Source organism: Dromaius novaehollandiae, chromosome 1 (genome assembly GCF_036370855.1).
Source record: "Dromaius novaehollandiae isolate bDroNov1 chromosome 1, bDroNov1.hap1, whole genome shotgun sequence".
NCBI lineage: Eukaryota > Metazoa > Chordata > Aves > Casuariiformes > Dromaiidae > Dromaius > Dromaius novaehollandiae.
In genome coordinates this window covers 122,303,601-122,323,066 of record NC_088098.1, presented here as the reverse complement: position 1 = coordinate 122,323,066, position 19,466 = coordinate 122,303,601, and positions in this window count along the sequence as shown.

The window sequence follows — 19,466 nt, the reverse complement described above, 5'->3', positions numbered from 1 at the left end:
TACCTTGACTTTAGCCAGGCTTTCAATACTCTCTTTGACAATACTCTTGCATCCAAGTTGGGATGTTACCATCTGCATGGTGCACAACTACTTGGATAAATAACTTGTTAGATGATTGGGCTCAAGGGGTCATGGCCAATGATTCATACTCCACCTGGAGGCCAGTAACAAAGTGGGGTACCACAGGGATCTGTGCTAGGACCTGTCCTGCTTAACATTTTTATCAATGACTCAGAAGGAGAGGAGTGTACTGTCACCAGTCTGCAGATCACACCAAACTGAGAGGAACAGCTGGTATGTCTGAGAGCAAGGCCGTCATCCAGAGGGACCTGGATAGACTGGAAAGATGGGCCAGCAGGAACCTTACAAAATTCAGCAGGGACAAATGCAAATCCCTGCCCCAGGAAGGAGGGAGCCCTGGCCATGGTGCAGGCTGGGCACAGGTGGCTAGGGGGCAGCTCTGCAGGAAAGGCCCTGGGGATTGTGGTGGGCAGCAAGCTGGACGTGAGCCCACAGTGTGCCCTGGCAGCAATGACCAGCCATGTCTGGGGCTGTATGAACAGGGGCACAGCCAGAAGAGCGAGGGAAGTTACTGTCCCCCTCTGCTTGGCACTCACTAGACCTTGCCTGCGTGCTGTGTCCAGTTTTGGGCCCCCAGTATGGGAAAGACATCAGCAAACTGGGAGAGTTCAGGAATGCCCCAAGACAACAGGGCTGTAGCATCCCCCAAAATGGTGAGGCCCCACAGCCACCTCCCATCACAAACCAGGAGGGCACTGAGATGAGGGGGTCAGGGGGTTGTGGCTGTCCGGCAGTGCTACATCAGTGCCCCACTTTAGCAGGACTCACGGGGGCTCTCGTGGCCACCCTTTGGCAGCTCTGCCTGCAGCTCAGCCCCGTAACGGTGTGCTTCCAGAGGATTTGTGTTTCATAGCAGCTGGGTAGCAGAGACACCATCTGATTTGGCCAGGAGGTTTAACAGACAGGGAGATTGTTGGCTGGAAATAACAACTCCGTCAGAAAATCTAGGGCAGCATCTCATGTTGCCAAGGATAAATGCTCACCTGGTTGTGGACACTTGAGACCATAGCTTTCAGATACCCTAGAAAGCCTGGGAGCTGGGATTTCAAAGGAGATACAGCCCTATTGGCTTTCAGGACAAATTTTCCATGAAAAAGGTTCACCTAAAAATAAAAATTTCAGCCATGCAAAACCAAAAAATAATAATAAAGTGGTTTCCTGAGATAATTACATATTTCAGTATGGGAAGTTCTTTACTTTCACACAAAATATGCTCCTTACAGATTTTGCAGAGTTTAGTTTTCTCTTAAGAAGCAGCAATTTCTGTGAGACTGTTGCTGTTGCTTTGCTATTAAGGGAAATGTTTGTATACAGCTATAGTCCTTTTCACTGGCCATTAATAGCTATATGCTAATAGACTAAAGAAGATCTTAATTTTCAGAACATGAATATTGATGTAAATTCAAGTGGGACGTTTGCATTTATTACTATACATTATTTGCATAGTGTCTGCTGAGGCTTCTGTACCCTTGTGGTGAATATATATGTGAATAAATCAGTGAGCATTAATTCCTGAGGCTTAGTCTGTAGGCCCTGCATTCAATAGGAGCATTACTGTTGAATTTATGAAGGTAGGATCCAGTTCCAGAAGGCTGCTGTGATTAGCTTGTAGTGAAGAATTGTTAATATTAGCATAGACTGTAGCTGAATTGGAGCATAAGCTGGGGTTTTGCAAGCAGTTTTGACAGATTTGGGGGATCTTCTTGTGCTCAAAGCTTCCTTGCACAGCTCTGGCGGCAGGATCAGGGTAAAAAGCTAGAAACATCTTGCACTAAAGCTAGTCTTTCTTTCCTGTTAAGGTGCCATTTACTTTACCTAATACTGAGGTAGTGCTCTTGCTGTCTTTGTCATACGTGTGAGAAGGATGCTTTTAGGAATTTTTTTTCTTAGCTTTGAACTTTCTCAATAGAATTTTGTCCCAAATGAATCTTGAAAAGAAATGAAGACCTTTTCCCTATGCTGCATGCTGTATGGGTATGGGAGTTGGTTTCCCTGAGGAGACCACTGGCACTATTCTCCCAACAGATTTATCAGAAATGTAGTTCTGGCTGAGATGGATCTCACCAGCCAGCAAAGCAACTCCCAGGTTATCTGTGGCACAGGCTGAACGATGGTGTCAGCTTCTCTGTGCCACCTTCCTCTGTTCGTAGCCCCAGGGGGGAGGACCAGCTCTAGAGGATGAGTGTGCCTCATGCTCCGTGAGTACGGGCAGTATGGCTATGCTGTGATGGACGCAGATTGTTACGTAAGACATAGGAGACAAGGCCAGCTCTCATCAATCACAGTAGAGCTCTAGGAGGTGAACTCTGAACAGGTAGCCAACCCAATATTGCTTCCACTCACCATTTCTGTTTGCACAGCTGTTAATAGAAGGGTTGAAGTGGGATTTGTAACTGAATCATGAAAGACTGCCTTAACTGTAATCACTTTCCTGAGATCTCCCATCCCTTTTGCCTTAGAAACAAAGCATGCTTTTAAAACAGGTGTGCATGAGCTGGGAGGGGTAGTTCAGAAATGCAAATCCTGCATCTGAGAACCTCTGTGTTGTCCCCTGATGACTCACTGCACATCCAACACAAAGGAGCAAAATGCTAGCCAGGAGGCTGGGACTGCTGAGGAACTTTGAACAAAGCAAACAAAATGCTGGATATCCTAGTGCACAAACCAATGAGCAATTTGCATAATTAGGGCAATGCTGATGTAATAATGTTAAGCATCTCCTCTGGGTGAATGACAAGCTTGAAAGGATCCTACTACAGCTTCGTGGCTTTTTGATAAGCTTTTTTTCTGTCTTGTCTGCTATGATCCCTTCACAAGGATTTTTCTTTGCATTCTGGTTCTCTTGCCCCTTGATTCAAAATGTTTTAACCACATCCCATTGCACACAGAAGCAGAGTTGCTTTTTAGATAGGATATACAAAAGTTTTGGTCCTTCTCCTCTCCTTGCTGCAGGGGAGGTGCTGGAGGTGAGCAAAGCAGGTCTAGGACTGGGACGTGCCCCAGGATGCACACAAAAAGGGGGGACTATCTCATGGGCAATGTTCCTTCTCTGCAGCTACACTTCATGTTGGCCTCTGCATGGTAGGGCTGAAAGTGAACTTGTGGGAGAGCGCAACATGCATCCTCCCCTTTTCCCAGCTTTGAGGAGGTTACCCAGAACCTCTTTGCTTTATGAATTGCTCCAGCCCAATTGATTTTTTACTTGTTCTTAATTGTTTTAGATCCTTTATAATACCAGTTCCCTTTTCTCTGTCTGCCACAAGGGCCATGAAGCTTTGCGAAGTTCTTAACCTGTCCATGGTATAGAATAGTAGCTTGTCTGTTTTCCATACTGCCTGCTGCCTGCTGCTGTCCTGAAGCATAGTCCAGCAACTAATACTTGAGAGTTTGTATTTGTGTATGCACATGATACACAGTGGAAGGAGTAGAGCGCCATGAGCATTTCTGGCTCCTGTCATTGCATTGCCCTGTCACTTGGCACTGTAAGATTTCTGACTGGTGACAGAAAAAGGAGTTTGTTGAAGAGAAATCCCAGCAGGGATGATGGTGACATCGCATGGGGAGATGAGCCAGCGCCAGCAGTATGGCAGGGTTCAGCTGAAAGTAACATGAATCATAAGACAGAAAAAGAGGAAATGAATTCAGGGGAACATTACATTCAGACCTTGTCACCAAAGCTAAGAATACAAGTCCCAAGAGCACTGCTGTAGTCACTGAAAACCTCTCTGTCTACTACCAAGTGAAACTTCAGACCTCTTGGGCCTAGAGATGTGTAGAAATTGGCTCTGGAGTCATGTGCCACATATAAGAGCTGAAAGGTCCTATATTCCCGAGTTCATGCCTTTTTCATTTTGAGTCTAAGTGCATGAAGGAATTAAGTAACTAAGTAAGTAAGTAAGTAATATAGCTAGGCTAATGGTCTACTACTCCAGGACTTATGCGGAATACCCTGGGCAGGCAGCAGTGGTAGGATGAGACAAGAACTGCCAACAGCAGATGTAGAGCAGCGTTTGACCAACCTTGGGTAATGCAGGCTGCACACAAAGCCTTACCAGCGTTGCAGCCTGAGGCAATGCAAATGCTGAAGTTCAGCAGTGTTTGTCTGTGTCCTGTGGGCTTCTTGGTGCTTGCTTTGCTCTTGAGCACAGTCAAAAATGGATGATTCCCCAAGTCTGTGTAGCTTTTCCCCTAGCTGTTTCTCCCTTTGGAGGTGAAGAAACATGAGATGAAGGCGTGAGTAAGGATAGAGGAGAGAAGAGATGGCCCATCTGCATGTGACCAGCATCAGAGACACTGAAATCAGTGGAAAGTTTCTCACTGACATCAGCAAGAAGTGGATCAGGCCTATGGTAAACTCAGTGGTGATGGGTGAAACAAGAGTTATCAGCTTGTGGAAGTATGGTATCTAGGACCTGGCTTGAGATAGTGAAACAGGGACCCTTAAGGTTGTATTGCTTGTTATTCAGCACCCTCTAGGAGGATTATAGTATGTGGCAAAATTTTTCGGTATGTGATAGGATTTTCTTCCTGAATTTCATGCTGAGTCTGAGCTCTCTAATCTTTCACTCAGAACATGACAGACGAGTTCTCATATCACTAACACAAAATTTTAATCCTATGCAGAGATACAGCCGTGTAATGCCCACTCATAACGTTTCTGTCATCATTTGGGTAGTTTGCCTGGGAGCATGCACTTCCCAGTGCATGCCTTGCAGCAAGGCGTGAGGGGGGGTGACTCACAGAGGCTTCCTCCTCCGCTGCCGGTTTCCGTAGCCCTGGTGTCCTCCCCTCCCGATCCCCAAGCTGCTGACATCAGCAGACGTTGGTGCAAAGCAGCTCAGGAGGCAGCATGAAAGGATCAAGCACTGAAGCTGCAAATTGAATTAGCGCTTATTAGAAGGGCAATTGGCAGGAGCACGGAGCGGCCACGTGTGGAGTCCAGGGTACGGCGTGTTTCATGCAAACTGCTCCAGCGCACGTGGGATAACAGGGAAGTGCCCCTCCACTTTCCCACGTGCTGCTGAATCCGTCCTGGTGCCTGGGCCAGCACCCTCCCCCAGGGCACTGAGGCCGTCACCATGGCCCCCATGCAAAAACTGGATCCAGCCCCTCTTGCAGCTCTGCTCTGCAAAGAAGAAACAGCACTGCAGAGGCACTACTGTACGTATCAGAAATGCTTCATACGGGACAGACAAGGGAGGAGAGAGCAATAGCAGACGAAAATGTCACTAGCAGAAAGGAAGCTCTTGGAGTCACAGATGTAACTGTGTGAAAGCGTGTTGCCCTTGCCTTCCCCACTTGAAAGCAGTCACTCAGCACTCTGTGAGCAGGTTTATTAGCCGCTGAGCATGTGTGCTAATTGCATTACTAAGCATGGGAAAGGCCCTCATTAAAAATGAACCTTATGGGAGTACCAGGTTAGCACTAACCTTGTGTTTGTGGACACCTCGGTCCATATTTAAATGCTACAGCTGTGGTATATTGCAGATCCTGGGGAGAACAGGGTTGATATCTATATAGATAAAGCAATCATTGTGGGAAACATTAACATAATATAGCAAGTCCCTAAAAGTCCATTTTTGTCTGAAGCCAAACTGTGATGCCATGTTGTAGGTATCAGAAAGCTAGAGCTGACAGAGAGAGGTTGGGTGGGCTTTCCTCATACTGTCAATTTTTCTGTTGCCTTCAGCCCCAAAAGGATCAACAGATCCTTCCCTAATGAGGATTGTGTCAAAGGATTGGTTTGCAGTTCCACACTTGAGGAAAATTCCCTGGCTACTGTTAATCCCCCTAATAACATTTGGTCTACTTCTAGATATAAGTGCTAGTTATTAATTCAGGGAAGTTCTTCTTGACTCAAAGGTCATAAAGAGCTCCCTCATTACTTCTTACCTGCTCAACTTCCTTGCAGGCAGTTTGCTTAGTGAGCCAAGGGAGTGCTATTTTACTGCGTCATCCTCAGAGGTCCCGCCGTGGCCAACTTTCATCGAAAATGCTGCCCATCACAAATATGGCATCCTAGTATTAAATATTTCACAGTGCTGTGCACTTAGGGTTGAAACATACCACTTCAAAAGCCATTTAGTGCCTGACAACTGAGAGGGATCAGAACAGGGCATTATGTGGCACAAGAAGAAAACTCCTTGGGACCAGCCTGAGACCTGCTCATGCCCAGCCTTCCTGAAGGTGCTGTTCCTCGGGGATGGTGCTGTGCATGCGATGAGACAGCCTCGGAGGCGGGCTGGAGCCCAAAACCCATGCCTCTCGCCTCACTCAGCTCCTCGGTTTCCTTCCTGCGGGCAGGATCTCAGGCAGGAGCAAGCTCTCCTGGAGCCTTCTCTGCCCTGGAGACAAATACTGGGTGGACCAACATTTAGCAAGCTGGTGTTAGGCCAGCACACGTTAGCCCAGGCCTGGCTGCCCATGAGGCTTGGTAACTTCTTGCTGGCTTGCGAAGGCAGCTGCTCTCATCCCACAGGAGCTCACGTAAACACCAGCATGCCACTTGATAATCAGTGGATTGGCATTAGTGGCTTAAGCTTAAAGCCTTGTCTACTGCTCTGTTGCTTGGGAGCAGGGGGAAGTCGGGAGGGAGGCTGCTCTTTCCACATTCGCTTAGCATTGCTTCACATAACATATCATAAATATTGTAGCTTGAAGATTGCCCAGCATATGCTGGCAGAGTCGTCCTGATTTCAAGGTCTTCCTTCAAGGTGCACTTCCCCAGGTTGTATGACTGCCTGATTTGTTTTATTTGCTGGCTGAGCCAAATAAAAGAAGGAAAGAGTCATTTCAGATTGATACAAAGGAATGTCTTTGTTTTCTTTGCCAACTGAGAAAACCTGACAACTTTGAGTCAGATAAAGTATTTAATTCAATCTGAAATAAATGCTTTGCTTCTGTCTTTCTCTCTCTCTCTTTTTTTTTTTTTTTTTTTTTTTAATCCTTTTAGTGATGTTGGGGAAGTTTGAAACATCCCATCAGGAAGCAATTTTCTTCAAAATGTCAAAAAGAAAATGTTTTTTTCTTTGGACAGAAATATTTGCCCAATGAGCACAAATCTACTGCCAGTTTCATTCAACCCAGAATTCTAAGGTTTGGGGACCTATAAGCTATTTTCTTGGAAAAATACCTACAGTTTTATCTCTAGGGCTCAGCTCATTGCTTCAATGAGAACACCTCCAGCTAAGAAGTTCCTCTTAAGCTCAGGAATATGGATATTAACATTTACTCTGGTGTCATGTTGACAGCTGGAATTGATAAGTGATTTTTTTTACACCATTTACCTGGCAATCATGGTATCCACAGGGAAAACAGTATGTGAAATTTTGCACTGAGCACCTATTGAGAACTTTGCTGCATGAACCTACATCAACTGACTCTAATCAGCTGAACACAGCTTTAAATCTTTCTTGCCTGGTCCCAATAGGCAGGGAATTTCTATAACTACTCATCACACTATGAAAATCCAACCAGACAGTCAATTATTTCTCATTATAGTCAGGTTTAGTGCCAATTTCAGAATCAAATGGTCAGAACTAGCACAGAATCAAACTATATAAACCTATTAACTCAAACTGAACTTGGCATGGGATCACAAGGAGAAAACAGCTCCCACTGTACACATTTTTAACACATCTGACCCCTTCTTCTTGCCCACCCTTCCTTTTCTTTGATATTTGAAAGACTGTCTTTGGGCAAGGAGGAAAAATGAGAGTGTGTCACAATGGCTCTGAATTTTGGCATCCCAGAGCATCGGAGAGGTCTCAAAGATTAGCATTTGGACTCAGAGTCTGCTATAAGGAGGGATCTGTAGGATGATCCCTGCAGAGAGACTGTTAGACACAAGCCATAAGTGTCTGGAGTGGGAGTGACAGGAGGGAAAACTGGCAGCCAGCAGAACAGGAAGGTCAAAATGGGGACTTTTCTGACAATTTGGAGGATGGTGGAACATTTATCTCGTGAGAACACAGGACAGCCAGCCAAGTGAATTCATCCCAGTCCTCTGTTTTTTTATCACTCAGGTATATCTGGGATAAAGGAAAGGCTTGGGCTACTGAGATGTTGGAACTGGATGAATAAAGCCATTTCCAGATGCTCCTGGTGAAACAAACTGCTCACATCCTCCCCTGCCAATGCCCTTTTCCGTAGATGAACACAGCCATAAAGAAACACAACAACAAAAAAGGTAGAAGACTTCTGCCTTGTAATTCAGGAGTTTTTTCACAATCTGTGAACTAGCTCTGGGGTATCTCACTGGAAGCTGAGAGGCAGATTGGTCTTGCAAAACCCATAGCTTTGTCTGGATGAACTAGAAAAGTGTGCCTTTCTTCTTTTCAAAAAACGGTACTGCTGAAGATTCAGCTGTCCCTATAGGCTGCAAATGGCTTCTCTGCTGCTTCTTTCAATTCCCCACAAACATAATCTATTACAGATGTCATGCTTTTCTTTTTTCAATATATTACTGGGCTTTCTCAGCAAAGCTTTTATTTCAGCACTCATTGCAATGAGCTGGTGAATAAAGGTTAAAAAGACCAACCCCAACCATATCTGTGAATGTAGCTTGCATAATCCGAGAAGGCTGATGGTGCAGGGCTTTACTGACGTAACTGGCTGGGGAAAATTACTGAGACGCCTGCTGAGGGACAGAAGTGACTAACTCTCATCATCAGAGTCCCAGCTTCTGAAGGAGCTGCTGCTAAGGCAATGGGCTAAAATAGACCTGGAGGGAAGCTGATTTTGAACAGCGAGGGCTTTTTATTTATTTTTATAAGGAGCACTCTGTGCAGATTGCGTGTGGACCCTTTGTGTGCCTTTGTAGAAACAAGAAAAACAAACAAACCTGGAAGTAACTGTTTGTACTTCAGATCCTTTTGTTGGCATTTGTCAGTCCTAACCAGGATTCCTATGAGATTTCCAAGGGCAGCAGAGATCTAGGCAGGCCACAGGCTGTCCTGCTCAAGTCCTGTGCCAGGAATGCCTTAGATAAGCAGGGCTGTCCTCCAGAGCATTGCAGCGCTCGTAAAATGGACGAAGTATTGCAGCTGAGAACTTGCGTAACGAAGCTGAAGCCCCCTCAGCCACAGGTTGCCCAGCATTAGCTGGCCCCTTGCCTTCAGAGAAGTTGAGTGTTGCTTGAGTGTGTGTGGCAGGGTCCAGATGTAAGCCTGAAGGGCGGGGAGAGTCTAAGCAAAACCGGGGAAACCCACTGGGAGCCTGCCCAGGCCCAGGGGTTCAGGATTCAACCCCTGATTTAATGCATGCTCTGTCTGAGAGTGATTCACCTTGCATTTCATGGGGTGGGCTGCGCCTGCCCTGGCCTGAAGGGGAGAAAAGATGTTTTTCCAGCTTTGCCTCATGGCCTCCACGCTTGGTGGTGGGCCAGGAGGGCTCCCGTGATGCTGCCTGCACAGCAGGCAGGAGAAGCCATGAGAAGGGAAGTCCTTGACCTTGAGCTCCTTCAGCGCTACGCTCTCAAGCAGGCCACCACCACCCCCCCCCCCCCCCATCTGTGCCAGCCTCATAACCAGGGCAGAAGGCACCTCTCAGACCCTGCTCCATGCGGGAGCCAGGCCAGCCAGGCTGAGCGGGTCTGTAGCCATGCCGCGGCTCCCAGGCCCATGCCTGACCCTTTCACTGTGCGACGTCTACACTGCAGATGTGTAAAGATGCTTTCCTGTCCAGCACCGTGCAACTGAGAAACTCCAGATAAATAGGAAATCAAGCCATGTCTTATCCTCTGCCAAGTTGGAAGCTAGTTAGAGATGCAGAGCAGAGCCTCTTGCTCCGGTTTCCTCTGGAAAGATGTGAGTGGCTGGATATGATGGAAACCAGCAAGTTTGTGCCCCGAGCTCTGGTCAGGAGAAGGATGCCAGCCCATCCAGGCTGTGCCAGGTAGAACCAAATGCTCTCTTTGTCACTGTAGAGACTGAGCTCTTTTGATGGCTGTGCTGTCATCTTCCACCTCTGCAGAGACAAGAAGCAGGGTTGCCAGTGGCTCAAGTATTTACCGGGGATTTTTTCTGAACAGCTGATTTTTCACAAGAAAAAGAAAAAGAAGCCAATGGACAGAACCAAAATTTACCAGGCAACAGGTCAGCTTCCTTTGATTTCCTGACTTCCAAGTTTCTAAGATTTTTAGGAAGCTTGGGCATGGGCAAGCTTGGTGGAAGATTTCCTTCACCATTCCGTATTAACAGCCCTGCTCTCTAGCAGCTGCCCCCATCCAGCCCAGCACTGAGATGCCAGAACCAAGGGGGATGGAGATGTCTGCAAGGTGGGACACGCTTATGCTAAAAAGGAGCCCACTGGAGCAGCTGGGGCATCACCTCCATCAGATGTAAATCCAGCGTTGCACAAGAAAGTGGGGTTCAGCTGCGAGGAAGCCCATACGGCAGGACCAGAGCACCCTACACCTCCTGAAAGACAGACAGACAACCAGCCTGGGGGGTTATGGAAACATTCCTAAGGCTTCCAGATCTTCCTCAAATTGCTTAGGAGGCACAAATCTTTTGCACAAACATTATTTGCAGTACAGGCCAGTGTAACTGATACACACTTTCTACCAAATCCTGTGCACAAACTACATAATTACCACAGTGTGTATGGGAGCTGTAGTCATATTTATAGAGCATTGGCTGTTGTAAATATGCCCTCCTAGGCTTTAAATGAGGTTGTTACCACATGTCTGGTTTTCTGATGATTGCTTTACCCAGAGCTAATTGGCTGAAAATGAATGAAACTGCTCATCAAATATTTCTCCCGATGAAAAGTGCTCTCTCTCTTGGGCAGCTCAAGAGGTGCCCTGGGAGGGCAAGAAATTTTCTCCACCAAATCCTCAATCCTGGAGCAATAGCCCTCATGAGAAACAGACTTCTCCCCAGCTCTGCTCTGCATTCATGTACATATAATCTCTGCAGGGGAATTAGGAGCCTCCTTTGGGTTTTTGCGAGGGCTGCCTGGCTCCTGGGTCCTGTCCCTCAGGTGCAAGCGGGGAGAAGTGCAGCTGTGGCTCTGCCCTTCATCTCACCACATTCATGTTAGTCCAGAGAGCCAAACTCTCCGCTGCCCTTACCCTGACCTGCACTGAAGAGGAAGGGCACGACATGCCTTACCTTCACTGTCTCCTCCAAGGGCTCCTGAGCAGAGCATGGAGAAGTGGAGCAGTCACTGTACATGCCCATGTGGGGGGAGGAGGACACCAACACTACAGCGGCATCGGGCGGTTGGGAGTGGGCATGCAGGTGTCATGCAGCATGGATCCACAGGTTTGGGATTTTCCCAAAAAAAGGTGTTGGCTTGGGAATGCCCTTGAGGCACCTCTGTGTTGTTGCGCTTCTGGTCAGGCAGTCTCAGAAACCAGTGTTTCTGTACAGTAACCCAAAAAATGGACAAGCAATGCTTAAGACCACGAAGCCCACACCTGGCATGGGGCTGGAGAGTGGGAGATGTCTCTCCCTTCTCAGACCTCCTGCTCCTTCTCCAGACTGGGCGCACTCCCAAAGGCGCAGGCCCAATTTTCTGCCAATTTCTGATACCTGGCTGCAGGAGATGAACACAGCTGTTTTGCCTAGTCAGAGAGCACACCGATGTGACTGGTTTGGATCCCATTTAATGCCAACATGAGGCCTCTTGCTGTCTGCCATGAGAAGTATGTAGCAGCTTGTTCTTGCTGGGGTACGCGCAGCAGATACCTGTATGCCAGATGCGTATCATACCATAGGAAAGCGGTGATTATAAGTAACTTCCCTGGAGTTTCACATTAGTAAACAACACCCGCTTGTGCTGCGTTTTGTAACAGACTCTGAATGGTGCGTTCACATGAGGGTCATGTAGGAAGCTCATTTCACGATGCCATTTAGTGGCTGAGTTAAGCTTTAATTGCTGTGATAACTTCCTCAGATGAAAACAAAGTAGGCATGACTGAAAACTGGAAGTCAGAGAAACTGTCTTTCTCCTATTTATAACTGAGTGATCTCTGCTCATTTTCAACCCACCTGCTGCCAGGAGGGCACAGAGCTGAGAAGAGGCAGGGAATTGATGCTTCACAGAAGTGTGAGCGGATTCTGAAAGTACCAAAATCTGCCTGGAGGTAAAATGGCTAGGCAATGGCTAATTGCATTTTGTTATATTGACTGGACAGAGATACAGAATTAGTATGTGGGAAAGTTCCACTTTTCTATAGACTTTCTGCACTATCTTGTGCAGATCATGTCAATCTTTCTCATTTTCCTAACTAGTACCACCCATCACCCAGATTTGTGGCACGCCAGCTTGGTAAATATTTGCATGCTGCTTTAAGAAAGTGTGCTAGTATTATAGGAAGATGCCATTATTAAAATGATTTCAAAGGTCAGTGCCTCAGGCTGGCTAGCAGTGGTTGGGGACAAAAAAAATGGAGTTTCATAGTGTGGGGGTCCTTTAGGGCACAGGATTAGAGCTGGCAGAACAGAGAAGAAATGATTTCTTCAGTGAATGGGCACAGGTGTACTTCCCCCTGCATTGAAAAAGTTGTGCAATTGCTTCCTACAAAGACAAGTAGAAAGAGATTGCTATGTATTTAACATGTTTAGTGCTGTTCCTTGTACACCTGAGGGGTGTTTTCATGCACCCTGCAAATTCTGATCCCTTCTCAGGGCCTCGTGCATCAACGCTGATCTATGCTGTACTCTGCACAGGGAACACAGTGGGAGATATACTCAACCAAGGCAAAAAATGTCACCAGTGTGGGTGACAGTTGTTTTTTTTTTAATCCGACTCATATCGAGGGCAACGTGATGAGAGCCAAAAGGATGAGCTTTTTACTCCATCCTTCTCTCAAGCAAGTGGCCTGGGTGCCTGTCACAGCACAGCCTGGAAAAGCAGCAGATCTGTTTCTTCACCCGGCCGCATCTGTGGGGGATGTTTTATGTGGGTACAGAGGCAGCTGAAGCACAGCATTTAGTATCACCACCATCAGCACCCACCTCTGGCCTTCTCTTTCGCCCCAGAGTTCGTACACCATGTTTCATTTCGATTTTTCCCAAGCTGCAAATAACAGTCACCTTGGTGACTGAGGGAGGTATCCAGCTTGTAGCTTGGAAAAGCTGATGCCTCTCAGCTTCCCATGGAGTAATAACAGATTAGCACCTGGCTCTAAATGACTCCTAAACAAGTTCAGGAGAGTTAGAAGAGACCTAAATGGATGGCATTGAATTCATTTCCCTGAGATATTAGTTGTCCCTTGTTTTTTCTCTGTTTCCCCACTTTCTTTGCACTCAGACACACAAGCACACTCTACCATAAAATGTTTTAGCACTTCAAAATGGAGAAGAAGGAAGAAAGTTTTTTTCTCTTGCTTAAAACTTTATACTCAGCTCCATCATGTGAAGAGAAAGAGCTCCAAGTGTGAGAGAAAATAAAGATAATATTGCAAAAACATTCTGAACTGTAAGAAGATTATACCCATAAAGAACAGTCCAAGCTTATAAAACTTAAGCAGTGGTAATATTAAAAATGCAGAGCAGACCAATAGAGAGCAAAAGGGGAAAAAAAGGAGAGCAGTAAAAAAAAAAGAAGAATCTGGCAGGAGGAAATATGCAAAAATATCTGGGTTAGCCCAAGTAATCTAGGCACCACCCCAACATGAACTGAATACTTTGTCTTTTTTGTCAGCACCAATTATTGTGAAAAGCATGGAACAGATGGAGATGGATGTAAAGGTCAGGAATTTATGAGCAGGGTTAGAAGCAGAAGTAAGGAAGGAATGAGCCAGGTCAAAGGAACAAGGTAATCTCTGTCCTGGGGTGCTGAAAGGACCAGCATTTGAAATTGCAAGCCTCGTAACTAGGGTTTTTAATGAAGCCATCAAGCCTGGGGCTGTGGAAGGTGACAGGAGAATTGCGTCGTTGTAGTTGTGTGTCAAGGTAGGAGAAGGGAGTGGGGAAGGCAATGTGGGGAGCTGCAAAGCAGTTCCTCTGACCTCAGCAGGGAGAAAGGCATTACAACAAATTCTGAAGGAAGGAATTAAGAATTACAAAACAGCAGATGATAAATCAAATAAAATAGAGGAAACATTTACCAGCTGTAGTCTGTTCCTGCCTTACTTGAGTCAGGACATGGGGGAGACCAGGTCTGTCTGATTCCTTGTTGCCAAGCAGGAATGTGCTCATTAGATGTGGTGTAGTAAAAGAGATTTAGTCTGGATCAAGATTCAGCCAATGGGTAGAAAACAGGTTGTGCTGAAAGGGAAATTAAAATTTGGCAGTAAGTTCCTGGTGGAGTTCATCAAGGAGCTGTCTTGGACACTATCTTAATCCATATTTTCTTTAAAACATCCTAGCAGGGAAAGCAGGAATGACATGAATTTGGGAGTCGCTGTTAGTACAGATAAGGGTTGGAATATTATGTAGGGGGAGGTGGGTGCCCTTAAGGATGAGATTGAGACAAATGGGATGTAATTTAGCCGTAAAGAATACACCGTCAGGTACTTGGACACCAGAAACAAGAGTTTCTGCTATAAGCTGGCAGCGCATCCACAAAGCAACAGGGATAGATCACTCATGCATAAGGTGGCTCTGAGCCACAAATGTGTCATGGCAAAGAAAAGGCAAATGCAAACAAAGGAGGCATCAGCTAGAATATTTCCAGAAAGGCCTGGAAAGAGTGGTGCCAGGGCATAAGATCCTGCTGGGACCTCGCCAGGGATGGGCAGTGCTCTGCAGGGTGCCCTGGCTGCTGGAGCTTCCTGGATGCCAGCTCAGCCCTCTGCCAGCACCCAAGAGGAGTGAGGACTGTCCTTGCAGCACGGGGCACTGCATGGGGACACAGCTGCCCTCCCTCACTCTTCTTCCCCAGCATGACCCCTAAGCAGGGAGATGAGTTATTTCAGCTTGAGGATAATGTTGGCCATAGAGCAAATGTCTCTAAACTATCCCCGACTATGTTTAGACCAGAAATGACAAAATTAATGACTGCTAGAGGAATGAAATTCCACAAAGGCCTTCCTTCAGGAATCCTAGCAGCAAAACACTGTCTAGCTTTGAGCTGGAGCTTTGTAAGCCCATAAAAGGGATTGCATAACATGGCTGTGTGTGACAGAAGAAGATGTGACACAACAGCCCAGGAGGTCCTGTCCAGTCCCATGATTTTAACCTCATCATCTGTAAGCAGAGCTTTTAAAATCAATAGAACAGCACTCAAGGGCATCCAATTAGGCACTGCTCTTAAATCTTCACATGAATCGGGGCCAATATTTGGGGGAAAAGATGCAGGCATGGTTTGTTTCAGACTTCTCTTTTGGAAGCACCACCGGTGACCTTGGGGAAAACCCAAAATTTAGAGTTTCCAGGGCAAGGCAAGAAAAGGAAGTCAAAACAGATGAAGTCACTGCATTGAAATGCCTCTTCTGAAGGGCATTGCAGGGCTGCATAGTCAATAACAGCACAGCCACTGCTCTTACCTCTGTCAGCTGTCTCATGGGGTTGAAGGGATGTCAATTCCTGTCAAGCCTGGCCAGGCTACAGGACTCCTGGACAAGCCAGTCTGCCTTCTGCCCTCTTTGTTTTGCTCAGGCAATGCAAAAGGATTGGAAACCAAGAAACAGACTGGCCTCTTTTTTCAGCTCATTAATTGAATAGATAAATGAGAAATGAAGGCACAACTGGAAACTACCTGAATGGTACATTTTTTCAATGGTCTGGCTGCAATCCAAAGAGAATTTTTATTAGGGTCACTTGGAGTCAACTGAAAAACCTAACTGTTCAAATCATACTTTTTTAAATCAAAATGGCCAGTCATGACCCAAAGGATAGTGGCCAGCTCTACTCATCACCACATGTCACGTGAATGCGTTGGGACATGTCAAGGACAGCAGGAGGGTCTCCTCTCAGGACTGGTGCTCACAGAAGTGTTCAGGCCGGTCCACAGCATGGGGAGCATCTCAGGGGCTGCAGTGTGTCTCTCCCGTCCCCAGGGTCAGGCTTTTGGGCATGCTGGGCTCATAGAGTAAGCCAGGGAGCAACAGGGCCATTTCCTAGGCTGTGGTGGATGCCCTCAGCATCTCAGGCATCACAAACCAATCTAACCAGTGCATGTGTATAGAAAAGGGAAAGGGCCACCTGGCAAAAGGATGTGTGCACAAAGAGCATCAGAGGAAAGTTTGTGGAAAGGCAGATGGTCTCCAGCCCACAACGTGGGGACCAACTCCTGTGGATGTCGATGACACCTCTGATTATGGAGCAGGTCTGTTACTCCTGAGGGGGCACAGCACCCTTCAGGCTTGTGTGTGACAACACACAGGAGGCCATGCAGGCCAGAAGGACATTGCTTTCAGCTTTGCTATACAATTACAACTGGGACATCTGCTCATTACCATCTGCTCATTTACCTTACCTCTGCTCATTTTGTTTAATTTAAAAAGGCTTCTCCTGCCCCTCTAGCATAGTTTATCCATGGCACAAGTGTCTCTTGTGACAGGCTTTCATTAATGCATCCACTATCAAAGTATTGTTTGAAAAAGGACCTCCTTTCCTCAGTTCCCTCCTTATACCCCACCTTCCCCAAGGGTGTCCTGACAGCAAAGCTGACCTGAACAGTAGACCTGAGAGGACAAACATGAGGAGAATTGGGATCTTCAGAGGAGAAATTCTGAGACTTGTGGCTGTAGGGAAAATAGCTTGGACTTTCAGGAAGCTGTAGCTGTCCTTCTCCAAACATGTGATCTATTTTTGTATTTGAATAGTGGCAGGAATATGAGAAAGAGAGGTGAATGCAAGAGGTACTTGCAAGAGATCACATTTTGCCTGGTGGTTGCATTTTTCTCCCCCTCTCTAAACAGGTATTCTTTGCAGTAGTAGCAAATAAAGCTGCAACATGAGAGCACACCCTGGGTTGAAAAAAGATTTGCAGATTGCAAAGTTAGGGTCAGATCAATGGTTATGCCTATCCCGCTATTAGAATGTTGGAAGAGGACAGGAGCATGCTCACCTGGTGACATCCACAGCTCTTAATGCTCTAGGATGTGAGACAGCTATAGAGAGTGACTTTCCAGCCACACCAAGGGCTGAACTTCTTTTTTCAAAAGTCTGGTCTTGACAGGAAGAGTGTTGGGGTGCCCCTCCAAATATTGTGTATACACACACCAATCTTGCCCTGAATACTTCATCCTTAGAGTACTGAGTTTGATATAAGATCGAAACTAACACAGAAAAGGGGCCAGGTAACTCCCCCACCTACTTCCCACACTCCATGCTGTCCTGTCCCAGATCACTCAGCCTTGCCATGGCTATTCTCTGTGCCCTGGCTCATGACGGCCTGATAGCAAATATGTGGGTCCAGATTCCCCAGCAGCTGCACTCAGTCTGTATTGACCCTTCACGGGAGACACCAGGCTGCACTGACATTTCAACAGTGACTTGCCAGCCCCAGGCACATCTTCATTGCTCAGGGTGATAAAGCCACTAGCCCCTGTTTTCAGGGGCTCAGTGGCACTGAGGAACTTGTTTGACGAGACCTTCAGCTCCCTCACGTCTTTCTTCTCCATAAGAGTGAGACCACAGCATCTGATTAAATTCCTCACTGATCTTTTCCCCTTTCTACCCTCTCTCTTGCCTTGAGGGGTGCTTGCTGACATGACCAGCCCACCACTTTAGGATATACTCACCATGGAAATTATTTTGTCCCCCTTGACTCACTGCAGGGGGAAGAGTAGGCTGAAGGACAGGCCCAGAGGCCAGGAGAACTTCTTAGACCCTCTATCTGATGTTATACCTGATATGCAGATAGTGAAAGATCAGCTCCCGTACATCTAAGTACATATAGCACTCTATCCTGCAGCAATCGAAAGGAAACAATGACCATCAGTGAAGAGATGCAGATGAATTCCACTATCTTTGACCCTTTTAGAGGAATTTTATTTTTGCCTCATGAGTGTAAGGATCGATTTAAAATATAGTGGCCAATTCACTCTGGCCTCTAGATTGCTTTTAAAGCACTGGTCCTATGAGAATCTCCCACTTAAATTCATCTCCTGCCCTCCCCAGTGCAAGGCAAACTCCTCAGGCTTCTTGCAGATAAACTTGGCAGCCTAAGTAACACTCTCTCAAGCGGTTTATCTTTTGCCAAACAAAAGAAAATGAAAACCCTTGATCCTCACTCAGGAAGTGAGAATGATTCTGAATAAACTCTAGATGTTAACAGGCTCTGACCCTGCAATACACAGTTGGAGGAAGCAATAACTTCCTTGATAGATGGTTCCTCTGTTCCCATGGCAGGACTTCCATGCCACGGGGCAGACTGGCTTGGGGACAGGCCAGTTTCACTCTCTTGATGAACTGGAGAAGGACGAAGCAATATATACTGTTCTTCCAGCGACATCTGGGTTATAGTTCTTAGAGCTGACCTCTTGCTTGTACCAGGGGAATCTGGAAAATTTGTGATGACGTGCAGCAAATGCCAGCTAGTCAGATCTGGAGCTTTCCAGGGGAGGGTATGTGCCAGTTTTGACTACACAGGAGTTTTTTGTCCAGATGGGCTTTGGCTGACTCTCCGAACAGCTAATGGTCCCTTGCTGAGGGCCTCCACTTGCCACATGGGACAGCAAGCAGGGCAGGCCAGGGGGCTAGAGGTGAGACATGCAGGACATCCATCTCCACGCCTGCCAAAAAGCAGATTACAAATAAACTCCTGCAAAAGCTTCATGTGGCAGCACGTGAAACAGCTCTCGGAGGTGATGGTATGATGCACCTCAGTTTGCTCAGATTTTCTACATAACTGGGAAGGAGAGGGGACTGGGAAGGTGAGGGGAGTCCACAGTCCTTCTTGTGACCAAGCCCATATTGCCCAGAGGAGGCCCTGCGTCTCACTATTAATCTGCACAGCCTTGGGGTCTGAACCCATCGTAGCTGTGAGCTCCAACTTCCTTGGCAGAGCCTGACCCCAGGAGGAGGGGGGCCCTGGCCCAGCAATTAGGCATGGGTTTCCTTAGCTCACACTGCTGTCAGATGGGCCCCCATGTGCGCAAAGCAGGAATGCACACAAGGGTCCATCCTGGCAAGGCCATGAGGGGTCAGAGTGACACTCAAGGAAAGGGCAGCAGTTGCTCAGGGATATCAGCTGCGGCTTTATTAACTGTAACATGGAGGGTGGGGGAGTTTTCCAGATGCAGATTCCTCTTCTCAGCCAAGATCGGATGTGTGTGATCACCCCTTTCCTTAACCTCTTTCATGTGCTTTTCTTTGGAAAGTGTGTCCTGTCAACCGGTCTTTTATCCTTTGTACTTTCACTCTGTGCCCTCCCAGGACGTGATTTGCAGAAATGTTGCTCTCTGCTCTTCCTGTTCGGGTCAGAAAGTTAACCCGAGAGGTTTTGCTGTTCCGTCACCTTCTCTAATTAACAGCAGGCCTGCA